The following is a 13,956-nucleotide window of genomic DNA, read 5'->3' as shown; positions in this document are numbered from 1 at the left end:
GAATCACTCGCTCTGATGAGTCTATGTGTGTGTGTGTGTGTGTCTGTGTGTGTGCACTCATGCAAGTGTATGTATGTACGTGTGCTTGTGTGACTGCATGTGTTTGTGCAAATGTGCATCTGTGTGTGTACACGTGAATATGCCTGTATAAGTGCTTGTGTTTTTATATGCGTGCATACAGTATGTGGCAGGTAGCTTTTACACACATTAGCTCCTCGCAAAGACTGGTCATGAATAATTACTCAATCACCATGATCTTATCAACCTGTACATACAGTATCTACCTATACACATATTATGTAGATATATACAGTATTTACACACAGTATCTACACACAATATCTACATACACAGTATCTACATACACACAGTATCTACATACACACAGTATCTACACATAGTAAATACATACACACAGTATCTACACACTGTGCTGCACACAGCAGCATCACACCTGGACAAGAGGCAGGGGAACTATGTGAGAATGCTATTCATCGACTACAGCTCGGCATTCAATACCATAGTCCCCTCCATACTCATAGCCAAGCTCAGGGACCTGGGCTTGAACTATGACCTCTGCCAGTGGGTCTTGGACTTCCTGACTGGCAGACCCCAGGTGGTGAGAGCAGGCAACTGCACCTCCTCATCCATCACCCTCAACATAGGGGCCCCCCAGGGCTGTGTTCTGAGTCCCCTCCTCTACTCCCTGTACACACACGACTGTGTGGCTCAGCGGAGTAGCAATACAATCATCAAATTTGCTGACGACACAGTGGTGGTGGGCCTGATCTCTGCCAACGACGAGAGGGCCTACCTGGAAGAGGTCAAGGTCCTGGAGGGATGGTGCCAGGAAAACAGCCTCTCCCTGAACGTCAGCAAAACAAAGGAGATGATTGTGGACTTCAGGAGGTCGGGGGTCAAGGACTACAGCCCCCTCAGCATCGACGGGGCACCGGTTGAGAGAGTCAACAGCTTTAAGTACCTCGGAGCCTACATATCCGAGGACTTGACATGGACCACACACATTGACAGTGTTGTGAAGAAGGCACGACAACGCCTCTACTTCCTCAGGCGCCTAAGGAAGTTCCAAGTCAGTCAGAAGATCCTTAAGAACTTCTACTCATGTACAATAGAGAGCATCTTGACCGGCAACATCACCTCCTGGTTTGGGAATAGCACTGCACAAGACCGAAGCAGACTACAAAGAGTGACACGTTCAGCCGAACGCACAATTGGAGGGGGGCTCCCCACCCTCCAGAACATTTACAACAAGCGTTGCAAGGGCAAGGCTAAGAGAATCATTAAAGACTCCAGTCACCCGAACAACTGCCTCTTTGAACTGCTGCGGTCAGGCAAGCGATACCGGAGTCTCAAGGCGAGCACAGAAAGACTCAGAAGAAGCTTCTATCCCCAGGCCATCAGGCTGCTAAACGAACAATGAATGAACACTACACAACAACAACCACCAAACGCACATAGCACACACATCCACACGCACACACTCACTTAAACAAACACACTGTAGCACCCACTCCACACACTTTATAGCACACACCCACTTTAAACAAACACACTGTAGCACCCACTCCCCACACTTTATATTTATTGATGAAGGATTGCACTACAACTCGTACACCTTACTGTAAATTGTACCTAAATTGTACCTCATCCCATTTCTGCTTTGCACTAGACATTAGTACACTGCATAGTATTGTATATTATATGGTAACTCAGAACATTGTACATATGTCTATACCGAACACTGTGACCTCTTTTTCTTCTTCTAAATTACACGTATACTATGTTTGATACTATCTTGTCTAGCACAGTCTCTGGAGCGTAACAGTAAGAAGCATTTTGTATGAAAGTATTCTGTACTTCTGTATGACAACTATTAAAGAAACTTGAAACTTGAAACAGTAAATACATACATACAGTATCTACACACAGGGGACAGCGACTGCTGCCAGACATTGACCTAGGACTAATAGGAACCCAAGGAGGACAATAACACTACCTTAGGCATACTGCACCTTATGTGGATACTGTGATACTGTGAATAATGTATATTTCAGTTAGTTAGATAGTAAATTATATTGACCTATTTGTTTACACTGCTTGTGTTGTTTTTACTACCTGTACCCCCCCCCCTTCCCCCATGCTGCTATGATGCCTCTCAGTATATTTTTACTGTATTTATTTACTGTATATTTTATTCCATTTTATTCTATTTTACTCTACTCTTATCCTAGGCAACTTGATTTGATTTGTTTTATTATTCTAATTTGTGACCTGTTCTGTCTAAATGTTTAAATGTTGAGCGATTTGCAGTGTCAAATTTCCCACGGGATAATACAAGTATTTCTATTCTATTCTATTCTATCTACATACACACAGTATCTACACACAGTAAATACATACATACAGTATCTACACACAGTAAATACATACATACAGTATCTACATATACACAGTATCTACATACATACAGTACATATAGTATCTACAAAAGTATATACTAAAAGTATGTACTTCTTCAAAAGTCCAGTTTATTATTATATATTATTATACATGCACACAGTATCTACATATACACAGTATCTACACACACACACAGTATCTACATACACACAGTATCTGCACACAGTATCTACATACACACAGTATCTACATACACACAGTATCTACATACACACAGTACATACACACAGTATCTACACACAGTATCTACATACACACAGTATCTACACACAGTATCTACATACATACATTATGTACATACTATTCTTACATACATAGTATACATACATACATACATACATACATACATACATACATACATACATACATACATACATACATACATACATACATACATACATACAGGGCCGCCTCAGGGGGTGTGCAAGCAGTGCGGTCGCACAGGGCCTCGCGGGAAGGGGGGCCTCGCATTTTTTTTTTAAATATTTTATAATTTTTTTTATTTTTATTTTTTAAAATAAAAATAAATAGAATGTTAACAATCAGTTTCCATCACAGACCTAAAATCTAGTTTTGCTTACATGCTTATATATTTCACATTAGACACGTTTGTAGAATAGTGTTCCGGGCTCTGCGGCTCTGCGACTGCAGATATACTATTGGTTTCATTCAATTACTTTTATGCAAAGCATCGTGGGGTGGGAGGACTAACACTAGGGGGAGCTGGTTGGCGTCGGTCTGGTAGTCGGTAGAGAGATGTGAAGAAGACCGGTATTATCCACGAGGGGAGGGGGTATAGCCAGGTACAGGATCTATTTGGCGCTGTCCACTGGAGCGAGTAGATGTCTTGGCCAAGAGAACCAGATGTGCAGCATCGGAGCGGAGGAGATGGCACTGCGTGCCGTGGGCTTGTCGGTACCGGGTGTGGTGATTGGGTTGTGCCGGGACGGGGAGGACGTTCGGCGGATGGACTGAGGATGAAAGTTATTGCGTGTTGGAACCTTCAGTCAGGCTATAGCTATGTCGGCTAGTAGCTTGGCTGGGGGCAGGGACAGCTAACTAGCGTTAGCTAACGCTAGCTAGCGTTGGCTACGTTGTCGGGTGCTAACGTGTGGCGGATGGACTGGGAGCGGACTCCCGGGTTCATCCCAACGGGGGGGACAATATCATGATGGGACTGGTGAACTTTCTCCACGGTCGTCTCCTTCCTCTTGGACCTGACTCTGCGTTAGGGTGAGTTTTTGGTGCCGTCTGCTCTGTTCCCGCCGTGAATCTCTCTCTCTCACTCTCTCTCTCTCTCTCTCTCTCTCTCTCTCTCTCTCTCTCTCTCTCTCTCTTGCGCTCTCTCTCTCGCGCGCTCTCTCTCTTGCTCTCTCGCGCTCTCTCTCTCTTGCTCTCTCTCTCTCGCTCTCTCTCTCTTGCTCTCTCTCGCTCTCTCTCTCTCTTGCTCTCTCTCTCGCTCTCTCTCTCTCTTGCTCTCTCTCTCGCGCTCTCTCTCTCTCGCTCTCTCTATCCCTCTCTCTCTATCTCGCTCTCTCTCCCTCTCTCTATCTATATATCTCTCTTTCTCTCTCTCTCTCTCTTTCTCTCTCTATATCTACCTATCTGGCTTTGGGCTTGTTTGTCAGGTTCCGGGGGTGTTTTGTGCATTTTCCCTGTTGCTGCCGGGTGTGCGACTGTGCAGGTGCATTGCCACTAAGCCTCGGGCAGCGCTATTATTTAAGGATGCGTTGACTGTATCATATGCCCAGCCTCGGGCAGCGCTATTATTTGGGAATGCGTTGACTGTGTCATGTGCCCAGCCTCGGGCAGCGCTACTATTTAAGAATATGTTGACTGTATCTGTGTGCCCAGCCTCGGGCAGCGCTATTGTTTAGGAGTATGTTGGCTGTATAAAAATTTTAATTAAATTTGTTGCCTTTGGGGCACTGCATACATACATACATACATACATACATACATACATACATACATACATACATACATACATACATACATACATACATACATACATACATACAGTATCTACACACAATGTTCATGTTTTTATCCCTTGGATGCTGTCTTTTACTCCACTATCAAAATAAATCTAAATCAATATCCACATACACACAGTACACATATCTATATACACACAGTATCTACATACACACAGTATCTACATACACACAGTATCTACACACATACATTATCTCCCTGTCTACGGCTGTCTCGGAGCGATGACCGGAGTGTTGAACGTCCCGTGATTAAGACGGGGAGGATGTGACCCTCTTTGCGCCGCCCCTGTGCCTCAAATAGATTCGCTATCAGCTCTATCTTTAATCTTTCAAAATGTTCAGTTGCTATCGCTATCAGCTCTATCTTTAATTTTTCAAAATGTTCAGTTGCTATTGCATGCACTCATCTGTGTTTAACTACACACATGAGTGCATGCTTACCAACTGTCAGTCTGCAACACTACTATCACCGACATCTAAGAAGGGAGATCCCCCCTTGAATGGCCCTTCTAAGGGTGCGGTTACACCTTTCGTTTCATTTTCGTATCATTGTCATATGCGTTTTTTTTTTCGTTTTTGTCACCCGAGCACACTGATGTAGTATACTGCCAAAGCAGTAGGTGGCAGTAGGTGGCAAACATGAAGGCAATTTCAACCAATCAGAACTTGAATGTGCCAATACACTTCCTGGAAGCTCCAGCAAAGAAAATGTCAATAAGGCAGGCGCCTATGCCGCGCCACCATCTTGCCTATTTACTCAATGCAGCAATTCTTTTTCAGCAAAGCCTAATAAAAGTGCAATAAACAAAACGGATACATTCACTGTGTGTTCTGCCTGTCATTTGTTGATGAAACAAAACTAACATCAACACAAGTGACCACCAAGAGCGGATAGTTTAGTCTAAAAAACGATCGGTAGCATTGTTAGCTGCATGCTAACGTCAATGGAATTTGCCATTATAACAGTATAGCATTGTGGCTAGAAGCTAACGTTAGCTCACGCTACTTAGCCAGCACCAAACTGATGATATCGGGAGCTATCAGTGGTTAGATAACATTAGAGACAACGCTGTGTGTATTAAACAAAGGTGAATAGATGACTGGGCCATTTTGTTTAATGCTTGTTAAGTTGAAAGAGGAGCTTTGAGCTAACAGGGTTTGATAGCTAACACTAGCTCATGTTATCCAGTGGCAGTGCCAATCGGTAATGCTAGCAGAATGAATGGATGTATACTTTCTTTAACATATTGCATATGGGTACAATACAATACGGCTCAATACAAACAATTGTTAAGGGAATGCAGACTGTTGTAGCTTGGACTGGGGTCCTTATAACAATAACTTGACAACACATAGTAGCTGCAGCTATTTGGTTTGGGACAGCTCTCTGTCACCGGAAGGGCACGCAGATGGTATCTACTGCGTGTAACGGGTGTAAAACTCACTCCCCAGAGGCATCCAAACTGAGCGCTTAGGAGGGAATTCCTTTCTTGGCGCAACGGTTTGTGATGTCGCCCGCAGTGCGGACGCCTGGGGTTTGACTCCCACTCAAGGCATGGTCGAATTCGTGGCAGGGGCGAGTTGCCTCTGTTACACAGGTGCCGTGACCCGGATGCCTTGGGTGGTGTGAGTTTAGGGGGGGTGAGTGTAACGGGTGTAAAACTCACTCCCCAGAGGCATCCAAACTGAGCGCTTAGGAGGGAATTCCTTTCTTGGCGCAACGGTTTGTGATGTCGCCCGCAGTGCGGACGCCTGGGGTTCGACTCCCACTCTAGGCATGGTCGAATTCGTGGCAGGGGCGAGTTGCCTCTGTTACATGCGCATGGGCGTTTTCGCAAACAACGGCTCATGCAGACTACACGCTGTTGTCTGCGCGTTTTTTAGCGTTTCTCCAAAACGCAAACACAATTTTGCGTTTCAGCCGTATCCACAAAAAAACGCCAAAAAACGCATTTCTGTGTAATAGGGACATGAAACGTATTCAAAAACGTATTAAAAAACGCCACAAATACACTAGTCTAACCATGGCCTAAGGTTTCTCTCCTCCACACTGCCTGTGGTGTATTTTTACCTATTGTTAGGTTTTAGTGAGTTTTTCCTTACCTTCGCGTGGGGTATGTCTGGGAGTGTTTGCATTCATTCATTTATTTGCATTTATTTTAAATTTGTTGGACCTTATGGTGTTCTTGTTTTGTTCTTGACTTATTGTTATGTTTCTTCTTGACTTGTTTAAAGAAGACGTGTCCGGCCCATGGGGACATTAACGTGTGTTGTAGGGCCTTACAAATAAATTTGATTTGATTTGATCTACACACAGTATATACATACATACAGTATCTATATACACACAGTATCTATATACACAGTATCTACACACATACAGTATCTACACACAGTATCTATATACACACAGTATCTACATACACAGTATCTACACACATACAGTAGGGGTGGACGGTATAAACGGTATACGGTATAAACGGTATGAATTTGCTCTACGGTATGGATTTTGACTATACCGTGTAACCGGTAGGGCAGCTCTAAAATAGCAATGACGTCATGTAACCACAGCGCGACTATTTCACTCACATTTGCCCCTAAAAATAGATAGAATTAGTCATAGATAATAGATATGTGCGAACTGGAAAAAGTTATTTAGGAGGCTTCGCGCAGTGGGCGTGCCAGCCCCTACCGCACGCATGTAAACACGGGTCTAGTAGTCTAGTGGGACGGGAATGAATGAATGAAAACTTTATTTAACAGATTGCAGAATGGGTACAATACAGTACGGCTCAATACATACAATTGTTAAGGGGATGCAGACCTGAGAAAGACGTTTGTCTTGTTTCCATCAGGGTCCCCCATTTTCAATTCATATAGTAACGTATAGACACGGGAAGACGGCGGCGTCTCCCTGAGCTAACGTTAGCTTAGCTACCGTTACAAAATCAACTATTCACTTTTAGTTTAATACATGATGAGGCATTGTCTAACCGAACGGTATCTAGTCGGCCAGCTACCGATAGCTCCTGACATCAACAAACGCTCCACAAAGTCTAGTAGAGAGACGTGTATGCTACCTGTTAGCTCACGTTAGCGCAAGTTAGTTCACCGTTCAAAACGAAATGTCCCATTGAACTAAATAATTCACTGAGGCGTTGTATTAACGTTATATATCCGGCTAGCAGTAGCTACAGATAGCTCCTGATATCAATGTCTTATAACACTGATTCGATGCGTATTCGAGCTGAGGGCTTCCTGAGCACAGTTAAGTAACGTTATGCCAATAGGGTCCAGGTGCAGCGCCGGAGAATCCTGGCCGTAGCTCTGCTCGAGGCTACTCTAGTATAGGTCCAGGTGCAGCTCCAGAGAATCCTGCGTGCTGGATAAACACACAGACAGTGGAGCTTGTTGCGTGGTGGCGATGTCTCGCAGATAATACAAGTACAAGTCTAATTATATAATATATATATTTTATAAAAAAAAATAAAAAATTATATAAAATAAATTTTTTTTTTATCAAAAACGATGATACCGTGATATATACCGTTACCGTCTATGCTTCAAATTATACCATGATATAAATTTTAGACCATACCGTCCACCCCTAACATACAGTATCTACATACACAGTATCTACACACATATAGTATCTACACACATACAGTATCTACACTAGGGCTGTCCCCGACTAAGGATTTGGATGGTCGACTATGATTGGCCAAAATGTGCCATTAGTCGACTATTGGTTGACAAAAAAAAAGAAAAAAGTATAATATATTTAATATTTTTATTTTTATTTTATTTTTAAATTTGTATCATTCCATTTGGGCTGTGGGGGGTGCTTAATGTCTGAAGGAGTCAACTGAAGGCTTCTTGTCCTCTGCAAAAGCATGCAATTGGTCCACTGATGGATACATCTTGATATTTGTCTAGTCTAGTGTGTTCATTATGTAGCAGGGTGGATTATCCCTGCTTTGTGGGAACGGTTGCTGGCAGTCACAAGGTAGCTGGACGCAGTAGAGCTCCGTCTGACTGCACCCTCGTCTTTGGGCCTGGAGCGTCAAACTGGGGCCCGGTAGTGGGAGTGAATGGGGCCCGGGATTTACCAACCTGGTTTGGTACTCTGGTCTTCCTCGCCTCTCCGGGGCGGTCAGCAGTACTCCCCAACTTGCTCTCACTTCCCTCAATACCTCCGTTAACCCTCCCACACCTAGTGACTGATATGCATAAATAGATTTGTTCCTCCCGCAAGCAGTACCCTCCCTCGATGACCACTAGAGACCTTAATGACTGGAAGGAGAAAGGGTTAAATAATAATAATATTACCTGCATCAAAAAGGGTTAGAGTTAGGCTCAGTAAAAGTCACACACACATGCTCCCATTCAGTTTGTTATTATTGCACCATTGTTATTGTTACACAATAATTACAGTCTGGTATTTATGTGATTACGCCCTAGGCACCAAGTGCTCTTGCTGTAAACAGACTAAGTGCTGCCCACGTCTGGGCTAGACACAGTACTAATACCTTCCCTAAGGGTTTACATATACTGTTCTAGTACTCCCAAATATGGGGGGAGAAGGGAGGACAAGGGGAAGGAATAAAAGGGTTCGCTGAATGGGAATTTAATATGGATAAACATGCACGTTATTACACCTAAATAAAATGAAAAGGTGGGCCCACTTTACCAAACAAAAGTCCTAGCTAAAGCCGGCTTCTAATGTTTGGGGTTGCCCCTCCACGCTGCTGTTAGCGTTCGGTTCAAACAACAATTCTCTTCGCCCTTTAGGCCGCAACACACGGTGCAATGTACTATAGGATATTGGCACTCAAAGCGCCACTGTACTCAACCAAGATGGCGGCCTCAATCTCACCACCACTCGTCCGTGGGTAGTAAGATAGCCGACGCGCGCTCTCGTCCCAAGAGCAGCAAGATGGGGTAGGCAGGGAGGCAGTAGCAGGCTGGAGGCGCGTGCTGGGTGATGGCGACCTGCAGAGCAGATGTAGACCGCCGGCGAAGACAGGCTGCTGGCTGCCGGTGTTGGGTTGACGCGCAATAATAATCTGGGGCTACCTTAACTGAAGCTACTCTGTGGGTCCTAGACAGCCCTCCTGCTAGCCGAAACATACAACAACGCAGGGTGCCTCTAACCACCAGTCATCTTCAAGCCACGCTGGCTGGGCACCTCGCTGGAGGGGATAACGTTAACATAAGCCAACTCTTGGCTATACCGCGTTCTTCTAGGATAACTCGTTGTATCACTAGGGTTATTCAGTGGGGACATGCAACACGCTACTACGCTTATATTTCTAGTATAACCCGTAATATATCCAAGTTCAATACGTTCACCCGCGTGATCCACTATGGGGCTCAACAACCCGGTTCACGTTCAACGCCGAAGAGGCTGGTTCTTCCCACTTCCGTTTCAGTTGACTTGCTTCTCCTCCATCCCTCTCTTGTGCGCTCCGCCTGCCACCTGCCGCCCCCTGCTGGTACCGCCAACTAGCCCCACAGTAAGAGAACTGGGTGGATTGAATATGATTCAGTTTACTGTTTATAATCCATATTCCAGCCGGTGAGAGAAGGAGAAACTCGTGTCATTGTTCGAGAGAATATCAATGGAAACTAGTTAAACTAGTCTTTGTGCACAAAGGGGAGATAAAAGGCAAGTCAGCACTTCTGAATAATAGTCGAATATTCAGGGTGCTACAATTAGATGGGTGAAATCCTCTTTCAGTGCCTCTGTGCCTGTTTTCGTAGGCAGTTAGCCTCTGGTATATGTGCCATTAGCGTTAGCCACGCTTCTAGGCCTCTTTTCTTTTGGAAAAAAAAAAGAAAAAAAAAGTATAATTGTTTTTGTATTCGACTAAGAGGTTGCCTAGTCGACTACGGCTCCTTTCGAGCTTTCGACTAATCGACTAATAGGGGTCAGCCCTAATCTACACACACAGTATATACACACAGTATCTACACACAGTATCTATATACACACAGTATCTAGTCTACACACATACAGTATCTACACACATACAGTATCTACACACAGTATTTATACACACACAGTATATACACACACAGTATCTACACACAGTATCTACACACAGTATCTACATACACAGTATCTACACACACAGTATCTACATACACAGTATCTACACACATACAGTATCTACATACACAGTATCTACACACATACAGTATCTACACACATACAGTATCTACATACAGTATCTATATACACACAGTATCTATCAGTGTTAATTTTGGCAGCTATTTTAGTTTTAGTCTTAGTCATGTGTCAAATGCTCCTTTTTCGTTTTCAACTTTTCATCATATTTAGTCACCTTCATTTATTTTTCGTTTTGTCAGTTTTAGTCAACTACAGGTCTGAGCATTTTAGTCTTAGTCAGTTTTAGTCTCGATTTTGTCTTTTTTGTTTTAGTCTAGATTTAGTCGCAGAAAATGGATGACATTTTGTCTAGTTTTTGTTAATGAAAAAAAAAGGCATTTTATTCTCTTGTAATGCAATTCTATGTACCGCTACAGTCAGTCAAATTCACATGAATTTCTATTGGGATCATAGATTCATGTAGACGCCCCTCTCCTCACTCCCCCCATAACGAGATGTAAACAGTTAAAGACCCTCACCAGTCTTAAAATAACAAAAACAGTCAAGTGAACCGAACGTTTCCAAAGCCCATGTGAAGCAGACATGACCCCTGGTTGTACAAAAATAATATATATATACATATAGAGCATAGAAGTGCTCCACATATATACACAATAAGACATAATCAAACCAATAGTTTTAGTCTTAGTCATGTGTCAAATGCTCCTTTTTCGTTTAGTCACCTTCATTTATTTTTCATTTGAGTCTTAGTCAGTTTTAGTCAACTACAGGTCTGAGCATTTTAGTCTCAGTCAGTTTTAGTTTCGATTTTGTCTTTTTAGTTTAGTCTAGATTTAGTCAGGGGGAAAAGCTTCGTTGACGACCATATTTAGTCATCATTTTCGTTGGCAGTCTAATTGGTCCCGTCACAGTTTTATAATAAAAAAAAAAAGATTGAACATTTTCTTTAAATTTTTTTTTTTTTTTTTTAATATAAAGTTTGCCAATAGGGATGTATCAGTAGTATTGGCAGTGGTAGTAGTCGTAATAGTAATCCAGTATATATTTTTATTTTCTAAAAAATTAACTAGTTCAACACAGGTAACCACTGTCGTATATTCTATACATTTCTAAGGTTAATTTACAGTACAATGAGGTTGCTACCTGGAAAGGAAGAAAGATCATAATGATAGAATGGTCTTCTCTACTGAGTAGAGAAATAAACTGTGCAGCCAGACAAAAGGAACTATAGTTCAACTCAACTGATTTATTTGCCAAAGGGCTCAGAGTGAATTCAGAAGATTGTTTTTTACATACAAGGATTATTTCATAGTTCATCAATTATGTTGTACATAGGCTTGATAAGGTTTGCACATCAAACCCAGTCTGTACATAAACAGTAGTCATGTTTATCAAATGAAATAGAGAATCTACTGAGCATTACACATGAGCAAATCTGGTCAACCGATAGGGATCTGTCTGTACATGTTACTCTAACCTAAAACAACAGTGGTGTTTCCATGATTTACTCACATGTAATGGCAACAGCAGTCTCTGGGTGGGTGGTAGAGAGACGCAGAACCCCCTGGGGGGGTCTGGCCTGTCTCTGTAACAATGCGTTCTCTGTTATATACTCTGATATCCACCAATAATAGCAGTCTAGTAGTACGTTTGGTCCAATCAGGTTTGTCTTCTGGGGGCGGTCCCCCCCCTGTCTTCTTCTTTGGGGTCTTTCTTCAGCAAACAGAGGGGTATTCCCATAAACATTTTACAAAGTATCTCTAGTGTATATGAATTACACTCTTCCAGTATTATCACAGTTTTACTCTTTTGCTTACATTTTAATACCAAATTGCATAATCAGGTGACATTCTAAATGACATTTATCTAATAAGTCAGTTTCCTTTTAATATGATCTTGTTTTAGTTAGCTCCAGTCTTAACATCCTATCAGAGCCAGCTATCTGGTCTCTGCTATCGCTGCTGAAATCTGCTAGTGCTGAGTGTGACTTTTCAGTTCCTTTGTTCCTAGTGGGGTGTGATCACTTACATTTACATACAGTCCTCAGTCACACAGTTCTCCACACTGAGTGTGGGAAGATCTACTCTCTCATATCATATATGTACTTTAAGACATTCTTTGAATTTAGCCATTATAAACAGATATTTGCAGTTTTCAGTGATGATGTAACAGTGTATTTTGTCTCTAATCTATAATTGTTTCATTTAGCCTTCTGCTTTTTGGTGCAACTGTCATCCCATGGGAAGGTGTTTGTTTGTTCTATAGATTAGCCATTGCCTGAGTGGGGGTTGAGTGATTGTTCCTTCTGTTATCAAGTTTGGGCTGGTCTGCTGATGCAACTGTCTCTAGTATCACTCCTTAGGGCACACCAGACTTTTGCATTATGGTTTTTCTAATTATACACACATATTAGTTATGAAATACACAGTCAATGTTACCACATTCCTCCCTTTGGCAATTAATATTGTCATAAACCAGTACATTGACTTGATTTCTATACATACTAACCATCCAGTTTAACATAATAACAAAAATCATAATTTTAAATTTTTCTTAATTTTCAATTTTTCTCATTATTCTTTGTACATATCATCAATGGGCTTTTGTTCCTCAGGGCTCCTAGCCAGAGGCCTACTTTTTTTTTTTTTTTTTTTGGTCTTTTTCCCCCTCCATTTTCCTCCGATTTTCTCCCATCCCAATGTTAGTCGTATGCCAATTCCCAGTCCCTTCCTGGTCGCTGCGCACTTACCCCCCACAGTCAGATCATCTGGGAGAGTGGAGGCTACCACGTGCTTCCTCCGACACACGTCCAGCCAATCACCGCTTCTTTTCACCTGGCAGCGCGGATTCTCATTGAGAGGGCGTAGCGTGTGGGAGGACCACACTATCCCCCTCACGTCCAATCCGCGCTTAGCAGGCGCCCCGACCGAACTGTAGGAGTCGCTGTTTACAACGACCCGGACCCACCCCGCCAGCTTCTCCCACCCTCTGATACAGCCAATTGTATCAGTGCAGACGGCCAGCCAAGCTGGTGACAACCCCGGAGCTGTGAGCTGGATTCGAACAGGCAAATCCAGCTCAGCTCCGGGGCTGGTGACGAACGCAATCTCCGCTCGGCCACCTAACCGCCATCCTACTTTTTCTTTTTAAACAAAAACTTTGAATATGCTAAAAACAATTAAAAAAAAATGTAATCTAAACATCACAAATTGAATCTAAAATCACAAATTTAAAACCCAGTATTCTTAATCTACAGGAAAGTTTGTTCCAACATTCTTAGATGATCTGGTTGAGAGAAAACATACATTAGTATCACAATATTCACTTTACATTCGTTCTCTGAAT

The sequence above is a fragment of the Notolepis coatsorum genome (genome assembly GCF_963971535.1).
Source record: "Notolepis coatsorum genome assembly, chromosome: 8".
NCBI lineage: Eukaryota > Metazoa > Chordata > Actinopteri > Aulopiformes > Paralepididae > Notolepis > Notolepis coatsorum.
Note: the sequence above shows the minus strand (reverse complement) of the source record.